We start from the raw sequence: 16,777 nt of genomic DNA on the forward strand, positions 1-16,777 counted from the left end.
CCTGCCGCGGCCACACTGAATGAAACCTGCCCTACTGCCTTTAGCCAGCGCGGAGTACTGCTTCGCTCTGACATCTGTCTGCTCTCACGAATGTGTGCGCCACCCTGCCCTGCCCTAAGATGCCCTCAACCTCCTACCTGCCTGCCTGACCTCTTTGGGCTCTGGAACACACATCTGAGGAGCCTCTTACTTCAGGAAAATGCAATGACTGGTCGAGGTAAGAAGCTAAGATTCTGTGATGGGGGGTATGGGGTGCCTGTAACCTGCGGACCCCAATTTCAAATCACATTGGTCATCTATGTGAGGCCCCTGCCCTGGGGCCGTCCACCAAGGCTGCCGTGATATTCCTGGAGAGTCTGTCCCGCCGTGATGAGTGCAGCTGCGAAGCGTCCTTTCTGTTTTCAGTACCTTGTTTTGGGGAAGGGGGCGGGTGGAAGAGCTCTAGGCTTGTCCTCAAAAGTGTGTGCAGCTGCTGACATCTGCTCCATCTCACTCAGCTCAATGACTCTATTTGCTACTTTCACGTATATCTTTGTCTACCTTTAGATCCAATTTGAACTTTCAACTTCCTGGAAAGCTGAGCAAAGTAAAGAAGAGGAAATGGAGCAGAGGAGCATCGTGCTGTTTTCTGGAAGGTAAATGTGCACATTCTATGGAAGCTGAAATACCAGTAGTCTTTTAGGACTTCACTGGTTCACCCTGTTCTAATTCTAATTTCCACAAAGTCACAGTTGACCGTGAGTTAGACAGAAACAATGCAGTAACTATGTGATGAGTCCCTGTAGGTCGTAAGTTCAATAAAAAGTAAATGTGACTTTTCCTATATCTAAATCCACGAGATGAATGAAAACACTGCTCCATCTCAGTTTTAATGAGGGCATGATTTTCATATCAAACATCTCATAAGGAACACTGTTCTTTGCCATGCCCACTTGCAGTGAGATCTACATTTTAAAAAGTGACGTTGCAATTACGCTAGTGTTATTCCTCTAATGCGCTGAAGTGGATCATTCATACCCTGAAAAAGAATAATTTGCCGAGACTTCCCGTGGATCTGCCTATGTGGAGCTGGATGACAGCCATTACCCTACCTCGGAGGAAGTCCTTTTTAAGCTGAAAGTAGAAATTACAAGCAAAAACTGTGCACAGTGGGGAAAGTGAATGATGAAATAAAAATCTCTCTCAAAATATATGTCTACATTTTTTCATTATCAGGCTGGTGGCGTACAGTGGGATTTTAGAGCAGCTACTTGGAAGAGAGAGGGATGTATGGTAAGACCTGAGGATCCAGGGCAGAGAGCTGCAAATGAGGTATATATTGATATTTTTCAGCAAGCTGGAAATTTAGGACTCAAGAAGATGTGAACAGCGGTGTATTTTCTGTTGCATTAACACTAGACATATTTTTCATTTATGCTCAATTTAGAACTGAAGGAAAAAAAAAACTGAAGCCAAAACAAACTTCAAAAGCAGTAGAGGACAGGCATGCCTGCATATGAATTGCCAAAACCAGTGCAAGTATTGGTGTAACAAAATGTTCCTTTACTTCAAAAGAATTTGCATGGGAAACAGGTCAGAAGGCCACGCAGAGGGCTAGTGAAACTCATTCACTTTGTTTTAGCTCCTGCCTTCTTACAACTATTACTTAAAGTTTATATTCAATGTATATAATAATATACATTGCCTGGGAAGGAGCGCTTCTTGAGTTGTATTTTGTGCTACATGTAATTGACTGCATTTCAAATGCCGTACAAAAATTTTGTGTGTTTACCTACAAATAATCAAGACTGTAAAGAAGTCCATCCCTTCCAGAGATGACGTGGGAAGGGAGGAGGATGCAGTGATCAGGAACCCCCAGAGGATGGATGGATGGTAATGCCTTCCATGACTTGCAGATGGTCACTTTCCAAATCATAATGGCCGGGTGTTTATTTCACATCTGTATGCATGAGGCTGTTCCAAACACTATTGAAATGACGCAAAATAAAGCCATTCCAAAGTTTTGGGGAGCGCATTGCTTCTTTCCAGAAGCCTGGTGGTCTAGACTTGGTTCTGTGTAAACGCTCAGAGTTCTGTCTGCACAACGACCAACAGCGTTGGGGATGTCCCCTGGGGAGAGCAAGGCAGGAGAGTGGATCTGGTGAGTCGCTGATCTAGACTTTGGGTCTGATAAAATACAGCAATCTCCTCTGAACTCAGCATCAGCTGATGAAAATGTTGATTTCTACTTTTTAAAATTGCTCATACATTAACATCTATAAAATAGTGTAGGGCTAAAAAATGTACTAGAAAATGTGGAATGTTTAAATGGTAATCTTTTTTTTTTTAATTATTGTAACAGTTCTTTCAAATGACTTGGTATTTGTTCATTCAAATTACATTACTAAAAATATTGGACCAACAACTATAATATTTGTATGGAAACATAATTTACCAAGCATTTTCCCATGTATTTTTGGAAGCATTCGATTACATTTCTGGATAACCAACACTGATTAAACTAGCAAGGTGATGCTTCAATGTGCTTGTCAACATAGAAAAAGTCTCCCTCTCAGTTCTCTCTCTGTCAACGTCCACTCTCTTTCTTCTCCTGCTGCCCTTTTCTGTGCTAACATTTTCTGAATAGCCGTATGGTGTACGGAGGCTCTGTGCAGCATTTAAGAAATATTTGACAATGCCTTTGAACTTAAGGAAGATCGTCATAGGACATGGGCAGTGGTCATCACTCTTTACATTTATGTTGTAATATTTAAGGAGCTTATTTCTCAGCAATTATTAAGTCAGATTTAAGAATGTAGTAATGCATACAGGATGGATTTTTACTTAAGATAATTAAACTCTATATAACCTTTAAATGTTTCAGCATGACTACAAATGCATAAAGAAAAATGAAAAATATAAATACAGAGTATAGAGAGTAATTATACTGGAAACATTCAATGGACAAGTCATCCAGGTTAAGAAAAGACATTTCCAGTAGTACAGAAACCCTCCTGTTTCTTGTTCAAACAAATTCTCCTCCACGCTGCTAGATATAACCTCTATCTTGAATTTCATCATAATCAACTTCTAGCTTTACTTATTTTCTTTCCAGTGCATATATATTGATGTTAATTACGCTATGACAAAATTATATATTGAGTGTGTTCTGACTGCTCTACCTACCAGCTATTCCCCATCTCTGCTTCCCCTCAGATCTTCCTATTCTCTGAGACAATGCCTGAAGAGCAATATTGAAATTAGGCCACCTCCCATGGCCTCTAAGTGTTCAAGTGAAAGGAAGAGTTGAATGTTTCTCACTAAATCAAAAGCTAGGCTGGGTGCGATGGCTCACGCCTATAATCCCAGCACTTTGGGAGGCCGAGGTGGGCAGATCGCAAGGTCAAGAGATCGAGACCATCTGGGCCAACATAGTGAAACCCCATCTCTACTAAAATATAAAAATTAGCTGGGCGTGGTGGCGTGCATCTGTAGTCCCAGCTACTCGGCAGGCTGAGGCAGGAGAATTGCTTGAACCCAGGAGGTGGAGGGTGCAGTGAGCCGAGATTGTGCCACTGTACTCCAGCCTGGTGCTTGGTGACAGAGCGAGACTCTGTCTCAAAATAAATAAATAAATAAATAATAAATCAAAAGCTAGAAATGAGTATGTCTAGTAAGAAAGTGTTGAATGTTTCTCACTGTAAATCCAAAGCTAGAAACGAGTATGTCTAGTAAGGAAGGCATGTTGACAGGTGAGACAGGCTGAAAGCTAGGCCTCTTGTGTCAAACAGCCAAGTAGTGAAGGAAACTTCACAGAGGAGAGTTTTCGAAGGAAATTAAAAGTGCTGCTACTCCATCGAACACATGAATGATGAGAAAGTGAAGCAACCTTATTGCTGATATGGAGAACATTTCAGTGGTCTGGATGGAAGATCCAATCAGCCACAACATTCCAGTGAGCCAAAGCCTAATGCAGAGCAAGGCCCTCACTCTCTTCGATTGTGTGAAGGCTGAGAAAAGTGAGGAGGCTGTAGAAGGAAGGTTTGAAGCTAGCAGAGGTTGATTATGAGGCTTAAGGAAAGAAGCCATCTCCATAACACAAAAGCGTCATGTGAAATCGCAAGGGCTGAAGTAGGAGCAGCAGCAGGTAACCTGGAGGATCTAGCTCAGATCATCAGTAAAGGTGGCTACACTAAACAAGAGACCCCAGATGTAAACACATCGGCCTTCTGTTGAAAGAGGATGCCAAATAGGACATCCATGGCTAAAGAGGAGAAGTCAATGCTGGCTTTAAAACTTGGAAACAGATGCTGCCTTTCTTGTTAGGGACTAAAGCAGCTGGTGACTTTACGTTGAAATCAGTGCTCATTTACCATTCTGAAAATCCTAGGGCCTTAAAGAATTATGGTAAATCTACTACGCCTGTGCTCCAGAAATTGAACAAACCCTGATGACAGCACATCTGTTTACCCAATGGTTTAATGAATACTTTAAGTTCATCGTTGAGATCTCTTCAGAAAAAAAAAATATTCTTTTTAAAAGATTACTGCTCATTAACGATGCTCCTGGTCACCCAAGACCTCTGATGGAGTTGTACAGGGAGGTTACTGTTGTTTACGTGTCTGCTAACCACAAAATATCCATTCTGCAGTTCAGGGATCAAGGGGGCAATTTGAAGTCTTATTATTTCAGTAACACATTTTGTAAGGCTATAGCTGCCAGAGATCGTGATTCCTCTGATGGATCTGAGCAAAGTAATTTTCCAGTTGAAAATGTCTGGAGACGATTGACTATTCTAGAGGTGATTAAGAACATTTATGATTCATGGCATGAGGTCAAAATATCAACATTAACAAGAGTTTGGAAGAAGTTGACTTCAACCTTTATGAATGACTTTGGGAGGTTCAAGACTTCAGTGGAGGGAGTAATTGCACATGTCGTAGAAATAGCAAGATAACTAGAAGTAGAACCTGAAGACATTGCTAAATTGCTGCAATCTCATAATAAACTTGAACAGATGAGAAGTGGCTTCTTATGAATCAGCAAAGAAAGTTTTTGAGAGGAAATCTACTCCTAAGAAGATACTGTGGACATTGTTAAAATAACAACAAAGGATTTAGACTCCGACATAAACTTGGTTGATAATGCAGCCCAGCAGCAGTGTTTGAGAGGACTGATTCCAACTTTGAAATAAGTTCTGCTGTGGTTAAAACAGCATCAATTATCATTTTATTCTACAGAGTAATCTGCCATGAGGGGAAGAGGGCATTGATACTGCACACTTTTTTATTATCTTATTCTAAGAATTTTCCACAGCAATCCCAGGCTTCAGCAATCACCACCCTGGTCAGTCAGTGGCCAACAGCACTGAGGCAAGATTCTCCACCAGCAAAAAGATTATAACCTGCTGAAGGCTCAGGGGATCATTGGATTCTTAGCAATAAAGTATTTAATTATGGTATGTGCACATATTAAATATGATGTTATTTTACACGTAATGGTATAGTGTAAACATAACTTTTATCTGCACTGGGAAATTTTAAAATTTGTGCGACTCATTTTGTTGCAATCTTTGCTTTATTGAAGTGGCCAGGGACTGGACCCACAATATCTCCACAGTATGGTGGTATAATTATTCTTTTGTGTCTTAATCTTTTCACTTGACATTATATATGCAAGAGTTACCCCTATGTTGCGGCTATCACGTATTTTTCTTTACAGCTGTAGTATTCCAGTTTATGAATACACCAAAGGTTATTTTTCTTTCCTAGCATTGATGAACATCTGGGCTCTTTTTCTATTTGGGGCTATTGTAAACATGTTTCTGGAAGACCCATGTATGTATTGCCTGGGGCTCATTGCTTAGTCTCCAAAGACCCCAGCCTCTCAGCCTTCACATCTCTGTGTAGCCTCTACTTCTCTCTCACCGTGCATCATATCAGAGTTCGTCTGTGTGAACAGGAGATACAAGCGATGGGCTGACACTTCAGAGATTCAAAAGTCTGCAGCTCCGTTTTGGGCATTTGCTTGCTTACTCACCGGCTCACCTGTTCTGACTCTCCGTCTACCTCTGTTTCTCTGCCTTTATTTTTCTTTCTCCTCCTTCTTTCTTTCTTTTCCTCTCAAATATCTTATTCTGGAGAAAGCACCTGCCGTGTTGTTTGCAAACCTATGGGGAGACCTACGTAGCAGGGAACAGAGGTCTCTGGGCAACAGCTACTGAGGAGCCAAGCCCCTCTTAGCCTAACCAAATAAATACAATAATGGGCTTGGAAGCAGATGTTTTTCATTCACCCCTTGTCATGAACTCAGCCCTGGCCTGAAAGATTAACTGTAATCTCATGGGAAATCTTGAGCCAAAGCAATGCAACAAAATTTTTCCCAGAGTCCTTCACCATAAGAAACTGTGTGAGGTAATCACTGTGTGTTGTTTTCAACTTCTATGAGATAAATCTTACGCAGCAATACATAACTAAAACTACAGTTGTTTCTGTCTGACACATGCCCAAGATTGAAATTTGGGGACTGTAGGTTTGTGTATCTTAAGCCTATTAGATAATGAGAAATTGGATTTTCAGTATGATATCTGTGATCATCCTTTACTCTATACCATCATTAGCAAGCCTTAGCATTGCCAGACTCTAGATTTTAGACCATCTGATGACCGTGTAATCATGTCCCAGTGTGGCCTAATGTGCATTTCTCTGACTAGTAATGAGATAATACGTTTTCCCCTATTTTTGCTTACCATTTGGCTTCCCTCTTTTTTTAAGCAATTCCTCAAGTCTTTTGGTCATTTATCTGTTTCTGAATATATAAATAGATTCTTTCACGTTTTATTTAGGTTTTTAATCTATATGCAAGCGATCTATACATACAATACAAGGTATGGACTTCCTTTTTTCTCCATATGGATGCACATTGATTGATAAATTTCATCTGTTTCTTTTGGATTAGCAAATGTCCTTGAAGCACAGCACTTATGAATGCCGGACTTAAAACTCAGGGACCTTCAGATTTTGGTCTCATAATTTCTCATTAGCGTGGTAGCTTTTTAGAAGTTTTAAGAAACATGTAACAAGCTTTTTTAAATTTATTTATTTCATTTGTTTTTAACTTTTATTTTAAGTTCTGGGCTACAAGTACAGTTGAGTTACTTGCACTTGTAGCCCGGAACTTAACATAAAAGTTCAGGTAAACTTGTGCCACTGAGGTTTGCTGTACAGATTATTTCATCACCCAAGTATTAAGCCTAGTACCTGTGAGTTGTTTTTCTTGATCCTTTCCCTTCTGTCACCCTATGCCCTCCACCTTTTAAAAGGTCTGAGTATGTGTTATTCCCCTCTACGAGTTCATGTGTTCTCATCATTTAGCTTCCACTTGTAAGTGAGAGCATGAGGTATTTGTTTTTCTGTCCCTGTGTTAATTTGCTATGCACAATGGCTTCCAGTTGAATCCATGTCCTTGTAAAAGACATAATTTTCATTCTTTTTTATGGCTGCATAGTATTCCACAATGTATATGTACCACACTTTCTTTGTGCAATCATTGATTGAGATTGAGGTTGATTCCATGTCTTTGCTATTGTAAATAGTGCTGCAGTAAACATAAGCATGCGTGCATATTTAGAACAGAATGATTTCTATTCCTTTGGATAAATACCCAGTAATGGGATTCTGGGTCAAATGGTATTTCTGTCTTTAGGTCTTTGAGAAATTCCCACACTGTCTTCCACAGTGGCTGAACTAATTTATACTCTCACCAACAGTGTATAAATGTTCTTTTTCTTCCACAACCTTACCGACATTAGCTATTTTTGACGTTTAAATAATAGCCATTCTAGCTAGTGTTAGATGTTATCTCATTGTGGTTTTGATTTGCATTTCTCTAATGATCAGTGATATTGAGGTTTATTTCCTATGATTGGCGGCATGTATACATTCTTTTGAAAAGTGTCTCTTCGTGGCCTTTGCCCAGGTTTTAAGGAGTGTTTTTCTTGTAAATAAAGTTTCATCTGTGATTTTATGCAGCATTTTTCATCGTCTTTAATGAGAGGGTAGATCTGAATTATTTCAGCTACCATTGCGAGAATAAATTTCTACTCAACTATTTCAAGATTTATATTGAAATCTTTGTAAATTAAATATTATGGGGCTTGTCTAATTTCAGGGTATATTAGGTTTAGTGCCCTGTCTCATATTAATTGAATGGTTAAAAGAATGTCAAAAAAGTCAAGTTCTTTGTTGTTGAAAAATCAATAATAATATGGTTAGGTATATACATTCAATTAACTGTCAAAAACAAAATTATTTAGGCATTTTCAAATAATATATTTTAACTATTGATGCAATTATTTGGATTAAGAAACTAACCCATAACTTTGTCTTAAAATGATAATTATTCATTCTGGACCAGATGTCTAGAGATGCGTCTGTCTGTGGCCAACTTTGAGCTACAGGGATGGTCTAGAAAGCTCTCTGTGTCTCCACCCTCCATGGACCAGGGAGTTAGTGGGAAAATTATTCTTATGGCAATGACAGAACATTTCAGACACATTTCAGTTTCTGCTTGTGCTACTTCCGTCAACATCCATTTGGCCAAAGCAAGCCTTGTGAAGTTGGAAGAATTTTCCACCTCTAGTGGGAAGAACAGCAAAGTTAGATGTAAAGGATGTGTGCTCAGTGTGGTAAAGAACCAGGCCGATAACTCAATCTGTCACATATTCTCCATCCAAAATATACAGACTCATTTGAAAACTGGTGTTGTCTCTAGAACACAAACACAGTTCAAGCAACACATCGCCACTTAGCAAAAGATGCTCAGAATGATTTTTCAATGACACTTAGAATATTTGCTTGTTTTTGTAGAGACTACTTGAAGTTGGATAAAAATGATTCTTAAAACTCTATGTCAAATACTATGAAAATATAGCATATACTTTAAGGATATTAAATCTCGTGAAAAAAATCACTCAACCTCTACATTGATAGACACATTGCATCATTGCACACCAAATGACATGTTGGAATTGAAGATAGAGAACTTCAGACATTTCCATATTTACTGTGCATAGTCATTAATCCTATATTTGTCCCATGTTCATTTTTGGAGTGCCAACGCATTTTAAAAACTGATTCTTCCATGTTAATGAAGTCATAATTCTGTATCCTCCCCCCTTGTCTCTTTTTCTCTCTTCCACGTGATCGTGCATGTGGCATTGTCTCCAAATAGAGCCTAAGTAAACAGAACCGAAACTTTTTCCTCGGAAATTCTAACCATAGAAGTACAGGTCCAAACAACCAGAGTTATTTGGTAAAATGGATCTTTTTCTTTTTGCTTCTTAAGGCAATTAAAAAGTTCCAGCTATATCAGCGACAGAGGGATTGATGATACTGAAATTGTTCTGACAAACCTTTAAATTAACTTCAGTGAGCAACTGGTCCTCATGATATGCAGAGATCGAATGTGTATCAAGCGCTGTTAGAGAAAGGTGTATAGGCTGACAACATTGGCAGTCTGACTCAGGAAGTTAACAAAAGTTACATTAAAATTAACCTAAACATTTCTATTATCTTGCAGTGTAGGTGACAAAGTCATGGTTCTATCAAGGAGCAGGAAAGCCCCTCTTCCGAACATGGAGAGATGCTTGATATGTATGAGGGAGCACACAAGAGAGGCAGGCAATGGCACAGCCAGGAACCAGGAAGGAGCTGCGGGCTACAGCAGTGAGCGCACGTGCTGATGCTACCGCAGCCCAGGATGGGGCTGCTGCCTGACCTGTAGTTGCGAGGAATTTGGCTTTAGAGCCTGTAGAGAAACTTAGGAGGTAGAGTACATGGCTTGAGAAAGGTGGAGAATTGGAATTAAAACTCTTGCATTAAGCTGCAACTCTAAGGACTAAAAATCATCAGGCACTGGCCCAGGAAGACAACACAGTGGCTTGTTTCTCGGGGACAGTATGTGGGGAGAATTATTATGTAAGAATCTAAACCTTGGCTTACTTTTTTTCGGAATGCAAATTCTATGTTGTATGAAAAACTTCAGTTTAAGAAGTTAACACAAAACATGGTCTCATGTCAGTGATGCCTCAGGGGATCCTCATAGAAAAATCGTTCCCTTTCCACACACATATTTAAGATGAGCTTGCCCCGAAGCATTACAGAGCCTTGGGGCAAACAATGCACGTGACCTAAGCTGCTTGAACAACAATGCAAACACAGATGTAAATAGTGTTTAATGTGATTACAAAGATGAAGTGAAACAATCCTCAAACAAAGAGGAGAGAGAGATTCAAGACGGCTGATCGCTAACAGCTCGGGATTGTGGCTCCCAGTGAAAGCACCGAGAAAGAGAGGACGCCACACTTTCAGATGAATTTTTGTCACTCATGGACCAGAAGATTCCCAGTGGAGGAGCCCCACAGGTTGCCAGCCTGACTCCTGGGGCCGGCGCAGTGGTTTTGCCAGCGCCTCAGCGCTGCAGCTCTTGATGCAGAGTAAACGGGACTGGTTCCCCTTCTGACCAACCTTTGGAGCTCCGGGAAGGTAGAGTCGCCTGTTATGGACTCAAGGAAGCCAGACCGGAGATTCCCGGGCAGAAGAGCACCATCAGTCTTATCGCTGCTGTTTTGGCTGGCGCAGTGGGTTGCTCAGATTCCAGCGCTGGAAATTAATAAACTGGGCATCCACTCAGAAACCCAACTAGAAAGGCAGTAATCGTAAAGACGAAAGATGGATAAATTTAGAACAAAGGGAAGAAACCAGCCCAAAAAGGCTGAGAATACCCAAAACCAGAACCCCTCTCCCTCTACAGGGGATTACAGTTTCTCATCAGCAACGGAACAAGCCCTGATGGAAAAGGACCGTGTGCCATTAACAGAAGTGGGCTTCAGAAGGTGGATGATAAGAAACTTCTGGGAGTTAAAAGGACTTGTTCTAACCCAATGTAAAGAAACTAAGAACTTTGAAAAAAAGGTTTGACGAAATGCTAACAAGGATAGACAATATAGAGAGGAATATAAATGAATTAACGGAGTTGAAAAACACAACACAAGAACTTAGCAAAATATGCACAAGTTTTAATAGCCAAACTGATCAAGCAGAAGAAAGAATATCAGAGCTTGAAGACCAGCTTAATGAAATAAAATGAGAATACAACAATAGAGAAAAAACGATAAAAAGGAATGAGCAAAGTCTCCAAGAAATATGGGACTATGTGAAAAGACCTAATTTACGTTTAATAGGTGTACCTGAATGTGATGAAGAGAATGAATCCAAGCTGGAAAATACTCTTCAGGATATTATTCAGGAAAACTTTCCCAATCTAGCAAAGCAGGACAATATTCAACTCTACGTAATAAAGAGAACACCACAAAGATATTCCTCAAGAAGAACAACCCTAAGGCATGTAATCGTTAGATTCACCAGGGTTAAAAGGAAGGAGAAAATACTAAGGGCTGCCACAGAGAAAGGTCGGATCACCCACAAAGGGAAGCCTATCAGACTTACAGCAGATCTCTCAGCAGAAACCCTACAAGCCAGAAGAGAGTGGGGGCCAATATTCCATATCCTTAAAGAAAATAACTTTCAGCCCAGAATTTCATATCCTGCCAAACTAAGCTTCACAATTGAAGGAAAAATAAAATCTTTTATGAACAAGCAAGTACTCAGAGATTTTATTACCACCATGCCTGCTTTACAAGACCTTCTGAAAGAAGCATTACACATAGAAAGGAACAACCAGTATTAGCCTTTCTAAAAATATACCAAAAAGTAAAGGGCATCAACATAAAGAAGAATTTACATCAACAAATGGACAAAACAGCCAGCTAACATCAAATGGCAGTAATCCTAAATTTAAATCGACTAAATCCCCCAATCAAAAGATACAGCCAGACCCATTTCACATGCAAGGATACACAAAGACTCAAAATAAAGGGATGGAGAAAGATTTACCAACCAAATGGAGAGCAAAAATAAATAAATAAATAAAAAGCAGGAGTTGCAATTCTTGCCTCTGATAAAATAGATTTTAAAGCAACAAAGATATAGTGGTAAAAGGATCAATGCAACAAGAAGAGCTAACGATTTTAACACCCAGATACATAAGACCTATGAAGAGACTTAGACTCCCTAGACTCCCACACAATAATAGTGGGAGACTTCAACATCAATGTTAGATGGATCAATGAGGCAGAAAATTAATAAGGATATCCAGGATCCGGAACAAGTAAACTTAATGGACATTTATAGACCTCTCCACTTTAAATACATAAAACATACATTCTTGTCAGTACCACATCACACCTACTGTTTAAATGATATATTGATCAGCCATTATTAAGCACGATTATCAGCATAAAAGAGGTTTTCAATACCCATTTTTAGAATAAAGCAACATTCCCATTCTCTCTTCCTCTTCTTCTTCCTCTTCTTCTTCTCCTTCACTCCTTTTTTTCCTTTCTTTCCTTCTCTCCTTTAAATAAAAAAAGAAAGAGGATTATAATATATTGCAATACATTATAATATAATATCAATGTAATACAATTATAACATGAGATCAATATAATACAACACAGACTCCAAAAACAAACTGTTTCTAAAATGAAAACCACAGACACTAATATAGAAGACCCAATGGGTGGGTCCCAGTCACTGTAATCTATTAATAAAATACAGCAAGGCGACACACCTGAAGAGAGAATTGCTGAACTGGAAGAAAGGCAAAAGAAATTCATCACTGCACAGCATGGTAAGGAAAGCGTCACAGGCATTATTTCATCTTTATATTAACTCTATGAGGTAGATCATAATATAGTCTCTATTTTAAAGATGAGGAAACGGAGGCACAGAAAACTCCAGAAACTTTCCCTCCCTCATCAAACTAGCACATGGTGAACCCAAAACGTCTGAGACAGGTCTCAATCTATTCAGAGTCTGGCCACGGTTAAGGACAGGCCCATGACACAGCCTCAGGAATCCCTGACTACATGTGCCCAGGGTGGTGGGGGCACAGTTTGGTGTTATGCATTTCAGGGAGAAAGGCATCAATCAATATGTGTAAGATAGCCATTTGTTCAATTCTGAAAGGCAGGACAACTCGAGGTTGGAGAGGGCACTTTCAGGTCATAAGTGGGTAGGGTAGGAGACAAGAAGTTGCATTTTCTGAGTTTGTCGTTAGCCTCTCACTAAACACACAATTTACATGTAAGAGAAGGGTAGTGGAATTTCACTTATGCCTTAGTGTGGATTAGTGAAACGGGGCAGAGAAAGCTGTCAGATATGCGTTTGTCTCCCAAGAGAAGTGGGATGACCTTGAGTTCTTTCTCTCCTTTGCCCACAAGGAATTTCCCCATGGGAAAATTGTGAGGGAGATACATAGCTTTTTTTTTTTTAATCTTCACAGCTATCTTATTTAGGAATAAAATGGGAGGCATGTTTGCCTGACATAGTTCCCAGCTTGACTTTTTCCTTGGCTAGTGGCTTGGGGGTCCTCAGATTTATTTTTCACAGATGAAAGCATTATTCAGACACCGGGGGTTAGCGCTATGCCTAGATTTGCACAATACGGCTCAGCTATGAGATATATTTCTGTCCTTTAATAGTGACATGTGAATTTTACATAAACCTTTTATGTTTTTTCTTAACAAGCTGTAGGTATGCAGTACTCTCTCTTTCTGCAGAACATATGGTACTTGAGTCAAATACTGCATGTTCTCACTCATGAGTGGGAGCTAAATAATATGTCCACATGGACATGGGAGACTCAGAAGGGTGGGATGGTAGGAGACAGTGAGGAAAGAGAAATTATTCAGTGGGCACAGTCGGTAGTAATACGGGTGATGGTCACACTGAAAGCCCAGACTTCAGCACTATGCGATAGATCCATGGAACGAACCTGCACCTGTACCCTGTGAATGCACACAAACTAAAACTAAAATTGAATAAATAATAAATAAAAATGAAGTGACGACCTACTTAAGTCACTCATCAGGTACTGACTCACACCATCTTCATGTTTCTGGAAATTTCACTTGCAGTTAATTTCTAACATGAGTCAGTGTACCTTTCTCGGAGTCTAGTCAATGCGTGTGGCCTTTTTCAGGGTTTCCTTTCTCTCGCAGCTTCCCTCCGGATTGCCTTCTTTCTTGCTTGCGTGTACTACTAAATTATTTAGTGCTTGAGGGTGGTGAAGTGTTTCGCTGTTGTCTGTTTACACATTTCCCCGTTTGTGCTTCAGTCTGGTGTGATGCTTTGTTCGTGATGAATGTCCGTGTTTATTGTTCCCCTGGGCACCTTTGGATGATGGATCATCCTTTGTCTTCTGGCATCTGCAGAGCCGGTGAGTAACTTGCTTTCAGCCTTTTATACTCCAAATATTCTCTCTGCTAGCTTTTAAATTTTCTCATTTTTTTATATTCTACATTTTCACTACAGTGTTGCTAAATTTGAAGTAATATTTACCTACATTTCTTGGAAATTAGGAAGTCTTCTGGTTAGTTTCGTTGTTGTTGTTGGAAGACATCTTTATTTCTAGGAAAAATCTCAGCTATTTCTCATTTTTGGCATTTTTTTAAACCTGGAACTCTTAATAGGTACAAAGCGAAGTGTCTCCACTATGTCTCCAACTGCCCTGTATGTGTTGATGTCTGCACTTCTTTGTTGCATTCTCGGTGAATGTCTCATGTATCTGTTGCAATATTTCCATGTATTGCCTTCACTATGACCAGTACAGATATTTGATTTGTGTGGATTTTTTCTTAATTCTCAGGACTATATATTTTTTTAGTTAAAAGATTTCTAATTATTTTTTTATGAAGGCATTTTTGATTGTTTTATTTCTGCCCATTTTTAGCGTCATAATCTCTTAGGATGTTCTTGATATTATTCTTGAATTCATCTTTTTGATGATGATATGCTTATTTTATAAGTCCTTCTCCAACTATTCTGTTAAACGGTATTATCTGGAATGTTGTCATGTACGTGATACTGATTTTGTCAACTGCTTTTGGTACTAATTTTTATTTGCATGTATTTTGAGGCTGGTGTTTCTAGACTGCTGTCTATATGGTGGATACTTTTGATTTTGCTCAATTACTCTGTGTTTAGACATGCCTGTTTAGCAGCTCCTGTTTCACTGTTCCTAGTCCAGAATCACTTCTTAGGAGGCGGCACTGGGTCTCCTGTCCCACAGTAATAAAAACAATAACAGTCACTGAGTGCTTCAGAGGACTAGGTTATCTTCTATGTGATTCATCTGTATTAAACCATTCCAGTCTTACATGTAATTGAGATAGGCAATGATCTTATTCCCATGTCACGGATAAGAAGTGAAAAGTGTGCTTTAATCCCAGCACTTTCAGAGGCCAAAGCAGAAGGATTGGTTGAAGCCAGGAGTTTGAGACCAGCCTAGGTAATGTGGTAAGACCCCATCTATACAAGAACATTTTTTTTAATGAGCTGGGCATAATGGGGTGCATCTTTCATCCCAGCTACTTGGGAGGCTGAGACAAGAGGAGAATAACATGGGCCCAGGAGTTCAAGGTTACGGTGACCTGTGATTATACCACTATACTCCAGTCTAGGTGACACAGGGATACCCTGTCTCAAAGGAAAGGAAAACAGAGAAGAGAAGAGAAAAGAAAGGAAAAAAAAAAGAGAAGAAAAGTGTAAGTAATCTCCCAAATGTCAAAAGATGGTAAGTTCTGGAGTCAGAACTTGAACACAGACATTCTTTTCCAAAAGCTCATCTTAGTCACTTCAGTGTGGCTTGAAGCTTCAGGAAAGCAGCCATCCAACCATGGCACTTGGTCAGCCATTGTCGGCAGGGATGAGTCTTGGGCATCCAGCCTTCTGGGCTCATAGAAGGCGTCAGTCTCAGGCTGCAGTGTTGTCAGCTCAGGAGCTGGGAAGCTCTGCAGATAATGGGCTTCAATCTGCCTGGATGGATTCCATCCAGCTTTTTGTATGGAGTGCCTTTTTCTTTACCGGATTCCCTCACTACCCACATCCAGGTCCCTAGCCCAGAGTCTTGCAGCTTCATCTGCATTCAGTATTTGGCACTTAGATTTAACTTCTGCTGAATAGAGCTGTTTGTAAACCTTGTTTTTTCCCCTGAAGCGAGAGCTCATTGTGCTATTTGGATTGAAAGTGTTCAAGATCTCTCTCCTAGGCGTTTTTTTCACCACCAGAAAATCACGATTTGGAGAACTTCCAGAATCTTTCATTACGGATTTTCTAGTTATACCCTTGTAGTACTATTTTAAAGAGCAGAACACAGCAAAAACAAAATTTTTCAATGCCTCAAACAATGTGGCATCCTGGCATTTGTGCTTCAGGCTTTTGTGCTGAGGAAGGACAGCGCCAGGAATTCTATACTTACTGAGCAGAATGCCTTTCTGGAGTTGAAACGTCATGATTTTTTGCTGCTATATCTTTTGAGGATTCTTCTTCTCCCACCAATTTCTTCATTCTCCTGCAGCCTCTCTCCTGTCCACTGGGTGTAAGGAAACATAACTGAAGTTCTCTTGAAGCAGTTTGTCCACAGGGCAGGACCAGAATGTCTGTCTTCATTCTCCCTATACCTCTCTGTGGCATTATCCGCTAATCAAGTTCCATTTCAGGTTCCCATGGAAATGTTCCATACGCATTCCAAGTGGCAGTTGGTGCCACATATTGGCTGAAACATCTACCATGATGAGTCACCCCAAACTGCTTGCCATCTTCTGGTAACTCCTTCCCCTTTTCTATTTTAGGGTGAAAATCTTAGGTTGAGAATGCAGGTGATCTCCTACATTCCA

The 16,777-nt window shown here is 39.9% G+C and overlaps 2 long non-coding RNA genes across 3 annotated transcripts; one reads left to right on the plus strand and one right to left on the minus strand.

Annotated features, from left to right (window-relative positions):
• The first annotated feature begins 17 nt into the window (after window positions 1-17).
• Window positions 18-1,973, plus strand: LOC118148424 (uncharacterized). 2 transcript variants are annotated; one of them, XR_004735228.3, is made up of 3 exons: window positions 18-217; window positions 547-635; window positions 1,216-1,973. It is a non-coding gene; the product is annotated as an uncharacterized LOC118148424 (long non-coding RNA). The 2 variants fall into 2 exon arrangements; XR_004735227.3 differs by lacking the exon at window positions 1,216-1,973 and adding an exon at window positions 939-1,192 and having other exon boundaries at window positions 20-217.
• A 10,354-nt stretch (window positions 1,974-12,327) lies between these two features.
• Window positions 12,328-16,569, minus strand: LOC144579811 (uncharacterized). The gene is made up of 2 exons (XR_013528226.1): window positions 16,360-16,569; window positions 12,328-12,453 (listed from the first exon to the last, which is right to left on the minus strand). It is a non-coding gene; the product is annotated as an uncharacterized LOC144579811 (long non-coding RNA).
• Between the last annotated feature and the right edge of the window lie 208 nt (window positions 16,570-16,777).

This window comes from Callithrix jacchus, chromosome 16, assembly GCF_049354715.1.
Source record: "Callithrix jacchus isolate 240 chromosome 16, calJac240_pri, whole genome shotgun sequence".
In the NCBI taxonomy this organism is placed as follows: domain Eukaryota; kingdom Metazoa; phylum Chordata; class Mammalia; order Primates; family Cebidae; genus Callithrix; species Callithrix jacchus.